This window comes from Condylostylus longicornis, unplaced genomic scaffold (genome assembly GCF_029603195.1).
Source record: "Condylostylus longicornis isolate FDR11 unplaced genomic scaffold, ASM2960319v2 ptg000001l, whole genome shotgun sequence".
Lineage (NCBI taxonomy): Eukaryota > Metazoa > Arthropoda > Insecta > Diptera > Dolichopodidae > Condylostylus > Condylostylus longicornis.
In genome coordinates, this window is record NW_026577970.1 from 4,315,443 (window position 1) to 4,334,993 (window position 19,551).

A 19,551-nucleotide genomic window follows, 5' to 3' on the forward strand; every position below is an offset into this window, starting at 1 on the left:
TATATTATTGCATTATTAAAATTACTTTCATTCGTATACAAATATATTTCAAAACCTTTAACAATGCTCATCGTATGCATTCCTTGACATAAAACTGCATTCTTTAAATTAGAGGCGTTTACATAATGTTCAAATTTAAGGGTTAGTTACTAAGAAGCGTTAGTTAAGAAAAATAATTATATTTTTTAATAGTTTGGAAATTACCGTTAGTATCCTGAATTTAGAAAAATTTGGAAAAACTTGAGACAACATCTCATTCTATATCTAACAATTTGAGACTCCTACAACCTGAGGTTTAGAAGAAAAACAATATCAAAAATTCGAAAAAAACGGATTTTGGATAACGGTAAATTTTTAGGCTTTGGGTGGGGGGGGGAAGAAGATGTAAAAATTTTGTGTTAGCATAAGTTAGTTATAAGTTATAGAACTAAAATAAGTTTCTGAAAAAAATTTCTGTAAAAAATTTACTAATCTTATTCACAATACATGAAAAATTTCAGCTCTCTATCTTCAAAGGTGTAGAAGTTTTGCGAACGGGTCCACGAAAGGACGAACAGATGGACAGTCAGACGGGCGGATGGACAAACAGACTTTTTCAAATTTCCTTTTTTTTTTAGTTTTTTAGAAAAAACAATTTTAACTAATTTGAATCACTTCATTTATCAATCAAAACTATCTTCCAAAATCTCAAAAAAACTCTTAAAAGTCCTGACTGTCATAAAGGTCAATCACTTATGTTACACATATGGTACCCAGTTTTCATCCTAGACTGATAATGCGAAGCAACGTGACGCTAGCATAACGCATTTGAACTGTAAAAAATTTACTAATCTTATTCACAATACAAATTTACAGTGTCTAAGGTTAGTGAAATTCCATTTGCATAGTTCAAAGAAGACGCTATTCATTTTTAATGAAATTAAAGTTTTCTATATACATATATCTGCTTTTTTTTTCTGAAATAAAATGACGTTTACTACAATATCATTAAATTTTATATTTGTGAATTTTAAGAGTAAAAAATTTTAATAATCTCAATAAGTTTTTGTTAGTATGCGATAACATAAGCAAAATTGTTGTTTTATTATTACGTATGTTATTAAGGCACAACCTCACACCATTTTGTATGCGCAAGGACAAGCACAAACCTCAATATGAATGTTTTTCATGAACGAAATACCGAAAGAAACAAACAACATAAAAAAATTTGACAGACGTGACAATTTTCAATTCTAATTTACTAAAAGCAAAACCAATTCTCTCCAAAATATGTTTTTTTCAGTTTTCAGAATTTCAGGAGGGGAAGTGAAATGTTATATGTAAATAGGTATAAAAAAACTTCTAAAACACAAAAATAAGATGTCAAAATTTTTCTTTTTTTTTGTTTTGAGACCAAAAACTCGTGTAGTTTTTACACTATATTATTATAGTTGAACTTGATTTTAATATCAAAATACAAATACAAGCAGAGTTATTACAGATCTATGTATTAGCATACGTTTTTTATTTTTCTATTTTTGTAAACAAGCTCCCTTCCGTAGTAAACTAGAACCTCCAAGGATAAAAAATTACTATAAATAAACTATGGAAGGTACCAAAAAAATTTAGTATACACAATGGATTAAGAAATTTTTCATGTTAGAACTTTATGCTTGTTCGAAATATACTTTTTATCTGTGAAATGAGAACTAGCATTCTAAGTGAAGTAGCACTTTTCTCTTGAACAAGGGCTTAAGTGAGCGAGTTACAATAAAAATTGTATTCCTGACAAAAAATATATGGTACAGAGGTACAGATGAAAACAAAATCTTCTATTAAAGAAATAATTTATTTGTTTGGGTCTTAAACGTGCCATAAATTTACACTTTTACATCTTTCCGTATAAGAGAAAAATGATGTCAAAAATTTGAAAAAAACAACGGATTTCAGATTGTGGTTAATTTATATATGACCATTTTGTCATTGTAACATTTGAATGCATTGTTTTACAGTAATAGAAATCATGCGTTTCTTTTTCTGCGTTTGCAGGATTTTTCTTGCTTTCGATACAATATAAATAGTCAAAAAAAAGTTACAACTTTTAGAAGTTGTGGAGGCTCTTTTGTGTATGAAGTGTATGAAATTTCAGTTTTCTGTTCTGAAGGGTGTAGAAATTTTTCAAACAGATGCACGGACGGACTAACAAGTACTTCTTCCAACTTTTCACGAAGTTTGGGGCAAAATTTACAAATTAAGTACTACTTGACAATATCGTTCAGATAAACTAAAATCCTATGAACTAAAAGTTATGTAAAATAATATTTTAAATTTTTATCATACTGCAGTATACTCATGAGTGTCTATTACGTAACATACGTTGTCAGTCTAAACAATACAAAAACATTTTTCAAAAAATTTCAACAAAATCCCATATTGGTTGAAAAACATTCAATGTTTTATGATAGGAAAAATCAGGCTTGGTGTTAATCAAAAATTATTTTAGAAATTTCAAAAATGTGTGTGTTTGCGTAAGATTTGCTAGTTAGATACAAAATTATTGTATCACACTTTAACGATATTGTAAAAATTCTTTTACTATTCAGTCGCGTAATAATTAAAAAGAAAGAATAATTCGTTATTAGAGAAAATTTCTTTAAGTAACAGTCCCAGTAAGAGTAAGTATTACAATTGTTTAGTAACAAATTATTTTCGTTCTAACTCTAACTCGTTAATAAAAATCTTTCGACACAATGTTTTTTGCTCTGTCTATCAGCTGTGCTCTCCATGTAAGTAAATGTGAAAAGCATACGTACCTAATACTAATTTACTTTAGACGAATAAGGAAATTATCATGCGTACTCACACTATTTTAAGAAATTTATGTATGTGTGTAAGTGAAACTAAAATGAAATTTTTTCATAAAAATAAATTTATTTTTGCTAAGGGTTTTTTTTTGTTTCTTTTAATTTCAACGACCTTGTAGTTGAATTATGAGCTAGTATAAAAATAGTAAGGCAAAATTGTAAATTTATAAATGTATTTTTTTTTTATTAAATATAAAATTTAAAAAGCTTTACTTTACGCTATAAAATGAGATTTACTGGTTATTCAAATAGTTGTTCAAATCCTTTGAAGTAGCTTTGAGTAGTATAAAATTATTTTGGACATTTATATCTTAATTTGTGTACCTACAGATTAACTGAAATCAAAAATTCGGTACAACTAATTTTATTAGTTCGTCTAATTTACGTTCACCTATTTGGGGAGAAGCAAAAATATTTTACCACAAATAATGCAACGTTCATTCAACATTAATAACGCACTTGTACTGAAAATAATAACCTAAAAGTTTGGTTAGTGGTAGCTAGTTGTCCTAAAATAAAAATGCTAATGATTTAGAACAAATTTTGAACATACACAAGACAGCCTTCGCGTCAAACGTACTAATTACCATTATTTTAAAAAGTATAAATGATTCCGTATAGTTCTTTTATTCCCTAATTTTTGAATAGGCTTAAATAGAAAAGTACGTCTCTAAGATTTTCTGTATCGCATTTGTTATTACTGAAAATTAGGTTTCCAGAACTCAATATGCCCACAATATTTAGCAAAATTACCGTAGCAATTAAATTGGCAAAAAGAAACTCTACTATAAAATTCGTATATTTTGAGGTTTTTGAAAAAATAATCAATTCAACATCTTGCTGACTTTTTGGGCCAATACGAAATAAGGCGGTTAAGCTTTAAGATTTTGTAAACTTGAAAAATTTAAGCTCAAATGTGAATTTTACTAAAATAATGAAATATTTTTTTTGAAACCATAATCATAATTTGGGTATTAATAATTAAAATATTCAACATTAAATCTACAAGTCTCTTATTCCATTGAAATTTTATCCATTATTTTAACAAATTTTACAGAAATTTTCATTCTGTTAATATTATTATCACATTTTCTTAATATTTTGTTGTATTCTTAGACGTTTACGTTCGTCGATCTTAAGGAAATACTATAAAATTAAAATTTTAGCTTAAAAATATCTTACTTAGAATTAAAAGGAATATTAATTCATGTAAAGTTGAAATCATTAAAAGAAAAGGACCATAAAAATAAAGTACAAAAGAAGAGAGACGTGGAATAACTGAAAAAAAAAACAAATACAAAGGAATTTATGTATGAAAAAAAAAGGAAAAATAAAAGAATAAAATAAAAGGAACATTTAAATACAAAAAAAAAAAACACGTGAAAAAGAATTGAAAAAGGAAAAAAATGTGTTCTTCTTGTTTAGAAATCCGTTTTTGTCTTAGTTTTAGTTTTCCGCCTCACATTTCAATTTTAAGTCGAGAATACGGAAAAAAGAAAACTAAAAAGGAACCAAAATCCTTTACATAAGAGGATTTTCTAATATAATTTTATACATGTATTTCCATAGTTTACAACACATATATGTACGTACATATATAAATGTATGCAAAATATATTACACACACTAAAAATATGTATACTACAAACACATATACATTCATGTGTTTTTTCACTTTGTGCGACATTAAATATCAAAAATTAATGAAGGTTCATTCTTTTTATCCTCATATTCCATTATTTGCCATGCTTTTTTTATACAATTTGTATACTTTTTTAATTCTACACAAAATGTATTTAAAAATTATTCAAATAAAATTTAGTTTTTATTTCAGTGCTATTAGAATATTGAAATGAATACGGTATACAATTCGTATAGACCTTATATGGCTACAATTCAATTTTCGTTATGTAAAAAAGGAAATTAGACGACATTTTTTACTGCAGCGTTTCCACTGAAATTTTAAGTAAATATAACGAAAATTTGTTTACCTCTGTAACAAATAGAACAAATTGTACACGAAAGTTGTTAGAAAATCTAACATTTTCAATCACTTTTCAAAAATTTTTCACACACTAACATCGTCCCTGGGTTGCCTTAATAATGGAAAGGCAATCAAAATTTTGATCCAGACTTTGGAAACCCTAACTGGAAGCGTGCTTAAATTTCACACGTACATACATAGATCTTTACTGGAAAATTATTTCCGCAGAAGAAAATTTTTAACTATGTCCCCCACTTTAAAAGTAATAGCACCACAAAAACCTAAAAATGTCATTTTTTGGTTAATCACTTTAAAGAAATCGTAAACATTTTTTAAATTTTGTTAACGCAAAAAAGTAATGCCAGGCTTTTTTTGCCGTAGCATGGCATAGTTAAATATTATAAAAGGAAAATGGCTGGTAAAATTAACCCTAATCTTAAGCTGCTTTTTTTTGAACTTTTGATATCGTTTTTCTTCCAAACCACCGTAAGGAGTCTGAAATTTTGGGGCTTTTTAGATATTGGTAAATACTTTATTTCGTTAGAAGAAAAACTTTTGCCACCTCCACAATCTCAAATTATCGCCTCTCGAAAATTGTAAAATTTAAATTTTTGGCACCTTCTATTTTCAAAAATGCAAGCTTTTTCTATTTGCTATTAACGCAGAAAGATAACGGTAAATTATTTTTTAAAATAATTAAAAATTATTTTTTTGTTAGCTCAAACAGTAAATTAACCCTAAAAATCAAGCACAATGTTAACACCACTTCAAATTTTTTTTTGTTTTATTTAAAAGATTTAATACACCGCTCATCCTAAATGTATGCAAATTTTGTAATTTACTCGTATATATGAATGAAATTTTAATAATGGAGTGCATACATAGATTGTTTGTAAAATCAGCATTTTTACTTGATGAAGACAAAAGTGCTACATTACAAACCACTGGTTTGACCCAACTTTATAGATAATAACGAAAATATTTATTTATAAGAAAAAATAACTATGATACAATTTGTAGGTAGTTGTTTTGTCAAATCAAAGTGACGCTGGCACAAAACATCAAAACACTTTTGTCGAAAATTTTATGAAATAATATTTCAAAAAACAAATTGAAAATTTTAACTGATAACAATTTTTATTTAAATTCGGTAGGCTCATACACTACTTACCATACTATATACTTTGGTACAAGTATACACTATACCATCTTAATACTATACTGTTAATTAAATTTTGAATTATGCATGAAAACTTTTAACACCTTACTCTGCAAAAATCACTGGAAAAATAGGGTTTACCTCTAACTTTTCAAAAAATATGTTGGTATGTAAAATTTTTTACACTCATATGCTTAATTAAAAAAAAATACAGTATATTTAAGCGCAATATATGTTTGTATACACATGTTTGCATATACATACATGTACAAATTTCCAAACACACACAAAATTTTATCCTTTGAACTTGATTTCAAGGGGAGGCTATATACATGTATACATTCGACATAATTTGTCTGCATATAGACTTAAATTAATAATATAAACACACGTATATTTAAAATAGTATAACAACACATAAGGCTAAAAACCCGATAGGGTTGTAAATGGGTGGATTTAATCGGTAAGGATAATTTTATAATTACATATTGACAACATTACCATAAGCACACCACCCAACAAATACTTTTCTTTTCTTTTTTTTGTTGGAAAACATATACGGGTTTCTAGCGTTTCCTTTAAGATAAGTTTACGTATAAAATGTTTTGTGCTCCTTCATACCTTTAAGTATATACATATAGAATTAATACACATATTCATATATAACTAATTGTATGAATGTATACAAATCACATATTTTGTTTTTATTTATATACATTTTCAAGGGTGATATTATATTGTATATCAGATTGTATACTAATATAGTAGTAGTAGTAGTAAGAGTTTATTTATAAGTTAATGTTAAGAATCTTGAGAAAAAGCTCTTGTTGGAATTAATTTTTATATTTAACTAATATACTCAAATATACAAATACATAATTTAATACAGAATAAATATTTAAATAAAATGAAAATGTAATATTAATTTTGATTTCAGTTTTTGTGTATATTTCTGTTAAGTTCACATACTGAAAATTAACTAACAATATAAAAATTTTAAAATAGTTTGACACTTTATGCTGCAGCTCGAAAAACTACATTCTTCCCTATTTTCTTAATATGTTTCTGCATAAAATATTTCTCGGAAGAGAATTTTCTTCTTTGTAATACACAAAACAAGAAATATAAAATTGATTTTTTGTTCAGTTCTTACAGGAATTTTGCAATATGACCTTAAAAATGACACTGATTCGGTTATAGATACCGAAATATAAATTATTTAAAAGAGTTTAGACACAAATTTTTACCGATCGAGTTTTTTATGTAATAAGGTAGGTTATATGATGCCAACAAATTTTGCATATCCAGTTTTTGGTGGCGAACGCTTTTGGAAATTTTATTTTCTCCGGTTTTCTCTAGGCAATTTTATTTGACAGAGTTTCCATATAACGAAATTGCCTTCTTGCTCTTTTCTTATGCTAATGTTATTAATCTAAACCATCAGTAGGAATTCGTTATGAACAAAATGGATTTATGAAGGGGTCAACATTATATTTCCAAATTGAGAAATTTTTTCGGATAACTTTACAACTCTTTGCAATTTTATTTATAATCATTCTTTTTATTTATATTTTTCACATTCCTACATTATTTTCGTTCATAACTCCTGTTTTCGAAAATTGTTCATAACATTTCGTTAATATTAAAGGTATTTATTTTCACCTACATTATATGATAGAAATAAAGTAAAAATCAAGGTAAAAAAGACAAAAATAAAACAAAATGCTTTCCCAAGGAAATACAAAGTTAATCTAAAAAAAAAAAAAGAAAAGGAGAAAAAAATCAAAATATGTGTACAATGCGAAAATAATCTTTATTTTCGTGAATGCTTTTTTTCGATCGCTTGAAGGAAATAATGTTAAAAAATTATGACAAAATTCTAGGCATTAAAATTACATTTTAGAAGCGCTGTCTCTGTAAAGGATCTGTTTTTGCTGTTTATGTGCCCGTTGTACAAAGTAAAGTAAATATTTTTTGCATAATATGCTTATCTGCCAGGTGTTTATACACCTTTATACTCACTTCAAAAAAACATTTATATTACATTATATTATTCTTTTTTATAGCTTACGAAATAGCTAAGAGATTTCAGTAAAAAAGTTTTACAATAATTTCTATACTGTATTAAAAAAAGCACTTAGAATGTGTTATAATAGTTGTGCTAATAACGATTTGGCTTTTATTAAAATTATTAACATAAGAGTAAATAAATGTTATTCATTCCTTAAAATTATTTCTGATTAAAAATAATTTATTGTTTTTGGAAAAATAAGAAACCCTTTTCATTAGCTCCTTGCAATCTATTGCCTTCTTTCATTTATACAGCAACTATTATTCAGTAATCTGGACGAAATATTGAAGTATGGGTTTAATCAATTTTCAAATGTAGCAACCTAAGAATGCGTATTTCGGTAGATCCCAAGTCAACGCGTATTATGTGCAATATGAATTTAACAGTTCGTATTTTAAACAAAATGAAGTTTAAGAATTAATCGAAATAATAATTTTGTTAATTGAATTGTGGAAAATGTTATCATGTATAAGCTCAAAGAAGCTAAGTTCCTTTTGAAGCAATTTCAATATAAATACAGCACATGTTATTGCTGCGATCTGAACACCCAGAATGTTATGACAATAAGTATTTGCCTATAAATACGTAAATGTTCATAATTTAATTAATTCTCAATCCAATTGATTCAAGAATAAATATTAAACGTTTTGCTTCTCATAGCCGACTATTAAATGGAAATTCTCTTTCGTATAAAATACCATAAATATAAAAATTTTTTTTATAATAATATTATGTTTAATGGCTGAATTTGTAAAAACATTTTTATAATATTCGTGTATATATTTGTTTGCATTTTTATCTATATACAACGTAGATAAAAGCGGATCCTTCCAACAGTATATGTACATTTAAACCATTAAGTACACACACAATTTTTAATGAAGTACTTTGTGGCTGTACTTTAATAGGTAAAATCATTAAAAAAAAGAACAACTTTTATTGTATAGGAAATGAATGAAAACAAAAAGTCAAATAAGCAAAGAAAAACATTTTGAAAAGGTAGGACTACCATGTGCTGTATATGTAAATGTTAACATAGATACTTACGCTTACACTAACTAAGTTCTCAAATAAAATTTATTATCATTAAATATCGTCTTTGGTTTTTTATTTATTTGTTGTTTGGTGGGTTGTGGAATATCCTAACGATTATGATGACAATAAATTGGTTTACCCATACCCATTTCTCTCGGTTATGCTTATATACCATTTAATATTAATTGTAAAAAAGAAAAATTTGTAATTTTTATGTTTATTGAGTTTACATGTTTTGGTCTACGTTAATTGTTATACAGTAATGTATAGGTGAAAGTTCTGATAGAAAAACAAATAATTTAATTTTAAACAACGTTATAAAGATTTTATAACGCGTACAAGTATAGTAATAATTTTTTAGATTAATGTTATCTTTAATGTTTAAAACATATTGTTCTACATTGTTTTCAACAAATATTCTTATATACTCAGAGCAACATTATATTTAATTACAATTATAAATTTTATGATTATACAATGTATAAGGGATATTAATTTTACATTTTGTATACTATCCAAAAACACTACTATTTAAAACAAATCATAAAAAATTTTTATAATCAACTACAATTTAAGATTTTTAGTGTAACATTAACAAAAATTAATTAAATTGTAGAAGTCCCAACATTAAAAATATTCAACATAATCAAAAAATAAAAATAAAATACAACTGTTAATTACTTTACTGTTATACAAAGTAAAAAACTTTCCAAAAGTGAAATTTAAATTTTCTATAAAATAACATTAAAATTAATTTTAATTTAACAAATTTTCATGTTTGCATTGTTCACATCGGTCAGATTAAGTGTCTAATTGAGTGGCAAGCTAACTCTGATATTGTGATCACTTTTTGAAACATGTATGAGCAGCTTACACTATAAAACTTCCAATATTATGGCTCACGCATGAAAAACACTGCCCAAATTTGCTTTCCAGGTGCTACTAATTTACTTTGAAAATCAATCGTCGATAATAAGTCGAATTGGCTCGTTATTAGTATCGAATAAAAACCTGAACACACCCTAGAGATTCAATTATATTAATAAAAACTCCACTACTTGGAGCGATTTACAAGTCGGTAATATCATACGATCTGAAATCTTTCAAAAAATATATGAATGACATTGGCGAGATGTTTTAAGCAGTTGAATCCAGGAAGTAGCCTTGCCAATTAAGATTAAATAATAATTATCATGTGTAAAACTTTGGAAATTTGTCCAAAAATGGAACCTCTTTTTCATGTAAGCCTACCAGTTTTTTTAGGACTTACAACGAAAAAAAGATTTATAAATACTCAAAATACTAATAAATTAAAGATATTGAAAAAAATACCATAGAATTGTATCTGTATGGCTAACATGAAATTACCGTATACTTGTTAATTAAGACACAGTAGTAATGTAACAGATTTTTTAATTTCAATTTTTAATTAGGGATGACAGTTTTATCCCTTAATATTTTATATAGAATCATATTTTGTTTATTACAGGCAAGATAAAAGATTTATCCATTTATAAAATTTCAAAATGTACAAGTATAATTTTCTGTCAATTTACTACATAAATTTTAAAATGTTTTTAGACATTAAAGTGGATAACCGTTCGGTTGCAACATATAAATTTTAAATTTTCTAAAATCTAAATAGATTTCAACCTAAATTTGCTACAAATATTCATTTATAATTAAAGTATGGCACTCTCCAAGAACGTCATTTGCACACAATATGCAAAAGTCATGACTTTACAATACTTTTTGACGCTGATGCTCTAGCTTTCATGAATTTCAGCTTTTTTTGCTAACGCAAATGATTGTTATTTTTTGATTTTTGTTTATGTGGGCTGCTTTCGATGTAGAAAACGAAACAACAAATAAGAAAAAAAAATGTTTTTATTTATGAATTATGAAACATAAGCTGACAACAGTTGTTTTATTTGCAATTGACTGTCCTGTTGATGTTCTGGAATTTGTATGTTCTGGAATTTGAAAGTACCCAACAATGTTAAAATACGTTGCTGTTCATTTCATTTTAATTTAAAATTTTTATTTCCCATATTAGTTGTATAAAAATTATTTGAATATTTTAAATGCTTACATAATATCAAGTATACTTGAATACATTTTTAACCACACTATCATTACAAAAAAGGAAATAATTTTAGTATAATAACTTTTATAATTTGAAAAGTAAACCATGACAACAACAAAGTTTTCAAAATTATTATGAATTTTTCCATTATTTAAATTAGCAAATTTTGACCCAGCCATCGTTATCAAGAATGAGTAATAATAAAATGAAACCATTATTACAATACACAAATATACACCAAACTAAAAAAAGAATTACAATCCCATCATCATGAAAAAATAATGAATTTTTCCGCAAAAAAACAAAACAAAAAGAAATTTAAAGTAACGAAAATAATTTGCAGTGTCTGTACGTGCTCCATTTCAGAATCATAAAATTAGGATAATCCTAAAAAAAAATAAAAAAAAAACAAATAGATTTATTTATACAAAGTACATTATTCTTGTGAAATTTAAGTGAATGGACATCGTGTATCACATTTCTGTTTTTAGCACATACCTAAATTAAGTTAACTGACTCAATAATTTTAGACTATTGTACGTTCGTTAGTTTATCCGTCTGTCTCTTTACTAATAATACCTCTGTAGTCAGTGTGCTAGTTAAAAATTGAACTAGCGGCTTACTGCTATCGTTCAAATAAAACAATTTCCGAAAGGTAAGCAAAAGACATTTTTAACGAGCTATACGGTAACTCAGACCAATTTGACATTTTAACAATTAACGCTTGAAGAAGACTTTTTTTCAAGTAAGAGTAACAATTTTCGCATAATTTACGGCCTCTCAAACTTTAAAAAAAACGAAAAGGTAACTCCTAATACTTTCTTTATTAACAGTTTTATTTAAGATTTATGTTAGAAAAACTTTTTTTTTAAGTCAACTATTTAATGTACCCCTAAATGTATGCAATGATATCATATTAATAATTTAGTTCCTTGTTTTATAAAATTATCGATTGTTGACTCAAATTGTTAAAATGAAATGTGCTGTTTTACAAACCGTTGGCTGGCTTGACTATATTTGTTATTATTTTTAAAACCCATGCTGCCATGCGTACTTTTGGTTCTGTGCCAAAATATGACATATTGTTAATTTTTTTTTAATTTTTTTTTTTAGCAAAAACGACCCAATTCACCATTATTTTTAAAACAAAACAGAATGAAAGTGTTTTAGAGTAAGATGCCAAGGAAATTTAGCAAACTTATACTATTCACTTTTCTACTGAAAAAACCAAGTTTTAGACTTAAATTTGATATGCATACATAAAAACTTAATTGTGATTTCGTGTAATATTATTAACGGTAATAATATTTAAATTAAATCAGATGTTGCGAAATGTTACCACAATTATTGAGCGTAATTCAATAAGTTAACATTGTGAAAAATTTGACCAAATTTATCTTGTTTATTAACAACTTTAGTTTAAGTTAGTATATTATGTTTCAAATATCAAAAGTTTTCGCTAATTATGATAATGCCATAACTATGTATCGTTCGGAACTCAATATATAGTTTTTGTTGATAATAATTTTTGTAAGTTGATGTTTTATATTTTCACCCGTACGATGGTATGTTCGCCGGTTATGCCGGAGCTTCAAAAATTATTTGGCTAGTTCTCAGAAATTGCAGAGGCTATATGGCAATGAAATTTCACACAAGCAAATATTGTATTAGGGCCCTTATATTCATTAAAACTAGTTGAAATTTCTTGACTTGTAGCGGTAGCTGCCATCTAAATTCGAAAGTAGTTTTGTCGTATATTATGAAAACTATTGAAATTACAGGTGAAATTTTGCATAAATGAATATGGTTATATGGCTCAATAAAAATTCTGGAGATAGTACGTTACCGCATACACTTGAGTATCACAAAATTGACAACGTTAACACGATTAACTTTACGTATTCTCGTTATCGCTATATTTAATCACCACAATGTTTTTTGTTTTCATATTTTTCGTTCAGAATTTACTTTTGACACAAAGTTAATAAAGACAATGACATTTTTAGCAATTTCATAACAAGCTGATGAGTACTATTTATAATAAAACAAAGCTGTATCTTATAAAATATTACTCCAAATTAATCAGTTATCAAAAGTATTGTATAACCAGAAAAGCTTTAGCTTTGACGACTAATGAATTATAAAAGTATTATTAGCTTCTTACTAATTGTATAATTATACCATTATACAGATAAGCTTAAACGTCAAACATCAAACATATTTCAATAATTAATCAAGTAATATGCCGAATCTTTGTATAACATTATTTTGTATGATCTATAAAAATTAAATTGCTTTGATTTCGTAGACTCATGCATGTAAATCTCAATGAAAATAACAATCTTCAAAAACATGTTTTCGCTAAAATTGTGTTGTAGCAACTTTATGAGAACTATAACAATGTAAACTAAATTCGATTCTGGCATCCCTTAATTAAATCTAACGAAAATTCCTTGTAGCTTATTCCGGCCTTTTTTGTCCAAAAAAAAGCTGATTAAATCGAAAAATACTTTTAGAATAACTCGATTTTATACTTTTAACTTCATTTCTCAACTACTTCCGAATTAATTGAAATGCATCAATAAAATTTTGCAAAATCTAGACATAATTATTTTAAATTTAAATTTACAATTTCAATGTCACTGTCAATTAAACTATTTTCCAATCACTTCAAAATGCTAGTTGAAATCATAAATTTTTTTATAGTTTTAGCATTTTGAGAAATGAAAGTAAATTATAACAGAAAATATAAGGGAAAGTGTCGCGCATCGAAAAATAAAATTTTTTGCCTCAACAACGTTTTCAAATAAAATACTCGTAACTATGACAATAACTGACAATGCGCTAAAATTTTTATAATAGTCTCAACCTGTGTTTGACGTGTACCGCTTTTCTAATTTTATTATTAACATCTTAATAATACCAGGTATTATGTTATCTATTGCAAGGTTGTATAAATTACTTACACTGAAAAAATATTTGGTAAAGCACAAAGTTTTTAGTTTTCAAAGCAACTAAAATAATTGTGAATGGGAATTGAGAATATAGAAATTGTGTTAAAGCATCTTTAACTGATCTTAAGTCATTTTTCATTTTAAAAGAATTCCATCTGACGCTGAATGGAAATTGTAAGAAAATAAGTATTCTTTTTACATTTTTCATGCATCTTATTAATTTTTTCTTTCCGTGTATATTACTGCATATTACTGTATTGCGAAAGTGCTGCAAAATTTACCTAATATAAAAAACGATAGGGACGTACTAAAATTATATGACCAGCCATTAATATGTACTTAAAATTCTAAGATTTATTTTAAGCTATTCCATTTTACACATTAGCTTTCAATTAGCCGTGTCTAAGAAAGAAATATTTTCCTTACAAAGAATATTGTCGAAAAATTAAATATTAAATTTTTTCTCATAACCTTAATCTCATTTTATAACACACGTTAGATTATACATACTTACATTATTTATGAATATATAAAATACATCTACAATAAATTCGTATCTCTGGAATTGTTATTTGGTGCAACGAGGAATAATAATAAAATTTTTGTATTTCGTCAATAAACCAAAAACGCAATTGATGTTTTGGACATTAAAATTTCCTTTTATTCGTCAGCAGACTAAAAACACATTTTATTTTGGAGTCAATTTGATTTTTTTTTATTTTTTGTGAAAATTATAAGGAAAATACTCGTAGCTATTAAAATAATTTTTTTTTAATGCAGAGGCAAATTTTTGGTTGTGGTTTTTGGCTACGTTCTGATTCTATTTGTTGACAAGAATCATTTGACAGCTAAATTATAACAAAAGTAATTTTTCACTTTGTTGGTTTTTAATATTTTTCCGGACAATTTAATTTTTAATTGTTTTAAAAAGTAAAAATGATTTAAAATTTTTATGTTTTTCTTGTGGAAAACTCACAAGAACACGACGTATACTTCCGATATACACATAAAAAATAATTTATGGATCGCGTAATAACAAAGTCAATTTTATACATAAAAATATTACATTGTAAATTACTAGTACTGTTTTGAAAAATTTATAAAAATTTACCTTGAACTTATTTTACAAGGAAATTGCAAACCATTTTAGTATTTCATAGAAACTTCAAATCAGAGAAACCTTGATTCTAATTTTAAAATAATGAACGGCTCAGTTGAAAGTGGGAGTTTCAAATTTTGTTTTAGATTATATTTTCCACATTGATTTTCATTCCTAATTTAATTTTTGTTTGAGCTTTCATCGATCTTTCCAGCGAACTGATTTAGTGATTTAGAAATTTCACCCTTCTTTTTCAGTCTCAAACTTTGGGAACCTTAAAATCTACTAACTCCAGGACAAATTTTTTTGTTTAGAGTTTTCGTCGTTTATTTAATGAATCTTGAACTCTTCATATTAGAGAGCGTCAATAATATTAAATTAAGTTTCAAAAACACATACATGTATGCAATACAGAAACTACTTTTTGGAGAATATTGTAAAAATAAAGAACAACTTATTGAAAATTAAGCATTATTCTTCAGCTAAGAAATTTTTACAATGATTACAACAAATAAAATGAAGCAAAGTGAAAAAAAAGAAGAAAACTAGCCTAGAAATACCCAGAAAAAACTGCGTTTTACAGTAAAACGGCAGTTTTCTTTTTCTGTATTGATTGCAGCTTAAACGAATTTATATTTAGACTGCGAATGCTCAAACTCTTAATAGTCAAAAAATCTCAATATATGTAAGTATATTTATTTCGCACAATAACTTAGATAATCAGATGTAGGTGAATTTTTGGGTGCTTGGTTCTGTAATTTTATGGAAAAAGGAGGAAAACTTGCATATACTTTTTATTCGAATTTTGAATTATAAAATAGTAAATCCATTCTTTGTATTTTTTACTTTACTTTACTGCATTCCTCGATAAATGCAAAACCGTTTTCTGTGCATTCTAAAGCGGGAATTTTAGTTTAGAAATTGTATAATTGAAACAGTTGTTCGATAAAATAAGTACAAATTTTTAAGAAAAGAACAATATTAAAAATAAATTCATTGTATTGCACTAAAATGATGCACTGGCAAATCTTTAATAAACTAAAATAAAAACTTTTTTGAAACGCAACAATTTTTTAACATTTCACTTTTAATGCTGGCATCCCAGACACATTGAGTTCTCTTTTGTTTTTGTTTTTATAACAAAACATCAAAATGAAAAATAAGTGAAATTGCTTTTTTTCTTTGGATTAAGTGAATTCGTTTCTTATTTTCATATACATATACACAAACACAAGAAGAATAGAAACAAAAACAAAATAAGGAACTCATGAAATATAAATTGAAAAATAATATTTTTCTTGTTGCGCTTCAGATAAATTCAATTTAACATTACAAAATGAACATAAACATATATACAAAAAGTTGAATTCTAATATTGGCTTGTGCTCACATTTCCTTAGAATAGGTACATACATACATACATTTGTTTTGCTTTTTTATTTTGTTGCTCGTTAAAATTTTGTTGTAGCCTGATTTTTAGCACTTTTCCAAAAAATTTTTTGAAAAAAGTGCTTATTAGTTTCACTCTGTCCGTCCGTCCGTCCGTCCGTCCGTCCGTCCGTCCGTCAGTCCGTCCGTCCGTCCGTCCGTCCGTCCGTCCGTCCGTCCGTGGACACTTTTTTTGTTTACAAAACTTCTACACCCTTGCAGATAGAAAGCTGAAATTTCATACGTACATAGATCTTCACTAGAAACTTATTTCCGTAGAACAAAATTTTTACCTATCTCCCCCCCTCTAGAAGTTATACCCCTCCAAAACCCTAAAAATGGCCTTTTTTAAATATTTGTTGCAATGAAACCATAAGCATTTTTGAAATTTTTCAAACGCAGAAAGGCAGCGACTTGCTTCCCCTAGCGCGGTATACTATAGTTAAACTTTAGAAAAACAAAATGGCCGTTCAAATTTACTGTTATCTAAAGTTCTTTTTTTCCAAATTTTTGATCTCGTTTTTTTTCTAGACCCCATAATGTAGAGCTTTGAAATTTTAGGGGCTTTTAGACATTAACAAATAGTTCATTTCGTTAGAAGAAAATTTTTTTCCGTCTCCACCCCCTCTCTAGTTATCGCCTCTTGAAATTTGTAAAATTTGAATTTTTGACACCTTATATTTCCGAAACCGCAAGTTTTTTCAAATTTTTATAAACGCAAAAAGCTAACGGTAAATTCCATGAAACTAAAAAATATAATTATTTTTCTTAACTCACACAATTAACCCTTAAAATCGAGCATTATGTTAACCCCTTTTTATATTAATTTTTGGTTTATTTCAAAGACTGCATATATGCGTCATCCTAAATATAGGCAATCCTAGAAATAGTTTTATATATGAATGAAAATAGTTTTAATAGTGTGATGGGTATGCATAGACTGTATTTAAAAGCAGAATTTTCACTTGTTGAAGGGAAAAGTGCTACAATACAAACCATTGGTTTGACCCAACTTTATTTTTTCTTTATTTTCATATTTCTCTTAAGTTTGATTTCTTTATTTTTTATTTCTTGTAACATCAGTGAAAAATTATAGCATTGTCGTCGGTATCAGCGTGAGGTTTCTTAAATTTTTCTTTCTATAACAGATTTAGATTTGCTTGTAAAAGTATACAATAATACAGAAGGAAAGGAACAGATTTCCATTTTTAAATTTTTTTTTCTTACTTTTGGCAGGTTTGCTTGCCCTGAATACCATATACTTTAATCTCATCGAGATGATACTGTATCATTGTAATGTGAAAACATGTATAGTATATTCATACAAATTATGAAGATACAGATAGATGAAACTTCAGTAAATCATATAACATTAAAAATCAGCGAAAAATGTTAAATATTACCCATATGCTACCGAAAAACAGGTCAAAAGAGAAAAAAAATGCAAAGCGATCTTCAATTTTCTTTACTTCAACTGTGGAAAATGTATGTAACTTACATGTAAACAGGTATTTTCATATCTACATAAGTACATAAAATAAGCTATATTTTATACAACTTGAGTAAGATATTTACACTTCATAATTTTTAGACCACTTTTATTATAAATCTCCAGCTTTCTTCAAGGAAAATCGTAAATCCGAATTCATATTGAGTTCTAACTACCTATAAGACGATAACTTAGCACATTTTACTAGTAAAATTATTTATTCAGTATTCAACAGTTCTTCAAAGTTTTTATCTTTTAACAGTATCTGTATTGGAAAGACCGAAACAATTTCGGCTAACGTTCATAGTTCTTCTTCCCTGCAACGCCAGACATATTTTTATTCATTAATGCAAATACACAAATTCCTTAAAATAACAAATTTAAAATTTATATAATGGCGAAAATATGGAATATGAACTTGATAATACTTTTATCTTATTTTATTGAACTCATTTGTGATTTCAATCCAAAATTGGAATGTAACCTGCAAGCCTATAGTTATTTGCATATAATAAGGAGAGTATCGCAATTCTGCAACTAATTTTACTTGCCAATATCAAGGCTTAGAAATTTAACTATCACAACCTGCTTAATTTAGAGAAATAATCGAATTATTGTTGCCAAAGAAGCTATAGATATCAAATTTCTAACGAAATTCGATTGCAGGGGCTAAACTCTGCTAAAGAACAAGCTTATATTTTAGAAGATATGTATACATATAAAAAGCAATAGTTTTCTTAAATTTTAAAATAAGTGTGTAAAAACCATTTTCATAATCTTTTGGGCCATTACGTTAAACTTAATAGAAATGGAATTTTTGAAGAGTATTAAGAAATTTCATAATGCATTCGCTTATATTCGGATAACATAAGTTTTTTTTTCCAATTAGATTTCTCATTTTTTTTTCGAAGCAATAAATTATATCAAGCAAAAATTTTAAAATCTCGACATAATTTGTCATCTTTCACTCAAATATTCTGACATTTTTGGAAAAGATAAAATGCGAGGTAGAAAAAGCATTTTTTAATATGAAAATTATAATACACGAGTGTTTACTTATTTGTTCAAAAAAGGTGAATAAATCAGTATATACCATAGAGTAAAAGCAAAGATAATAAGTAAGCACATGTATAATAACTCATTATAGAGCCCTAAAAATTTTATTCGCTGACTTTATATATGTAAATGAATGTAAAGTAAAAGCACAAACTGGTTAGGAAGTCCCAAAGTTAAATTCATCTAATTGAAAATTTTAATGGCAATATTTTGCAAAGTTCTATTCGTGTTAATAATTGAAAACAAAGCGCCATCTTTAATCTAAAACATTTTATAAAACATTTGACCTTAACAAAATCTTCAAAATCATTTCATTTTAAATGCATTTTTTGAATTCACAATTTATT

General features: G+C 26.6%; 1 long non-coding RNA gene across 1 annotated transcript in view; it reads right to left on the bottom strand.

The window, feature by feature from the left end:
* The window catches only part of LOC129618432 (uncharacterized), a 99,338-nt gene that overhangs the window by 41,311 nt on the left and 38,476 nt on the right, over positions 1-19,551 (bottom strand). The gene's annotated exons all lie outside the window — the stretch shown is intronic.